General features: G+C 32.9%; 1 long non-coding RNA gene across 1 annotated transcript; it reads left to right on the forward strand.

Annotated features, from left to right (window-relative positions):
• On the forward strand, nt 1-487 carry LOC105120362 (uncharacterized). Its single transcript, XR_841313.1, has 2 exons — nt 1-70; nt 175-487. It is a non-coding gene; the product is annotated as an uncharacterized LOC105120362 (long non-coding RNA).
• The last annotated feature ends 795 nt before the right edge of the window (nt 488-1,282 follow it).

The following is a 1,282-nucleotide window of genomic DNA, read 5'->3' on the forward strand; positions in this document are numbered from 1 at the left end:
ATGATAATAAAAAACCATCATTGGATTTTGACCTATCTAATGAAGAAAGCAAAAGGAGATTATGTAACAGGTATTCTTGTCTGATTTTTTAAATAAAGTTTTCATCTTTTTAAGATTTTTGTTGTTGTTTTTGTGTTTATTACATGGACTGATTATTTTGTTTTTGTCTTTAAGGCTGTTGTATAGGAGCAGACAAAGAGGGTTTTTGGAGCTGGATTTGGTGTTGGGGAAATGGGTAGAAGAGCATATTTATTCCATGGATGAAAATGGTGTTAAAGCACTAATTGATGTTCTTGATTTGGTAAATAATAATTCTCCATCATTTCATTTGTTGGTCAGCATGAGTTTTTATGATTAATTATGGTTTTAATTTTAATTTTTTTTCTTTTAGCTTATTTTCTGGTCTTTGCTCTAACCACAGGATTAGTTTGTTCTAATCACTTCAATTGGTGATAATATCAAATGTTAGCTTATATAAATTTTCTCAGTTGAAGCTGGTTCTCAATGTGAACTTTGGTCTTGTGTGAACTAACTGGGTATAAGGTGGTTTGAATGATTAAAAAATTGCAACTTTAAGGGAGTTTTAAGGGCTTGGAGGTAATTTTTGAATTCTGCCGTAGATATTGTCAATTGGAACCAAAGTATTACATTTGCCACAGCTCTTTGGTTCTGATTTTTGTGTTGTCCATTACGCAATGGTATTTGATTGAATTATATTCTGTTTAAGCTTTTTTGACTGAAAATATATTTATAAACACCAAAGTTTGAACCTTGGATGTAAGCCGTACCGTTATCCTATACCCAACCCAAGCCCAGAAGCCAAGATTTATTCTGTTATTAAAATGTCTGATGTAGGCTTGTGCTGAACCTGAAGACCTTCGGCAGGTTTTAAATCCATCTATTCCTTGTATACGAAATGCATGTTGGCCTTAACGTTATTTCTGTTACGTGATTATCTGAGAGCATTTTTAGTAGTAATTGGTTCTAGTGGTTTTTGTGTGTGAAGTGAACTCAGAACTAGCATGTGAAAGTTTTAAGGTAGTTTTGATGTCTCAGATAGTGAAACTTCAACGTAGTTTTATCACCTCAATGGTAGGCTATGAGAATTCTTTGCTAAACATTGTCTACTGGAACATTGTCAACTGGAACTGGTGTATTGCAGCTTCCATTGCAATTTGGCTCTACTTCTGTGTTTTTTTTTATCGGCTATGAATGGAGTTGAATATGATTTTTTTGTTTCTAATTTTGGGGGTCTTTATAAGCTTTTGAAATTACAACATTC

The sequence above is a fragment of the Populus euphratica genome, unplaced genomic scaffold (genome assembly GCF_000495115.2).
Source record: "Populus euphratica unplaced genomic scaffold, PopEup_1.0 scaffold7640.1, whole genome shotgun sequence".
Taxonomy (NCBI): domain Eukaryota; kingdom Viridiplantae; phylum Streptophyta; class Magnoliopsida; order Malpighiales; family Salicaceae; genus Populus; species Populus euphratica.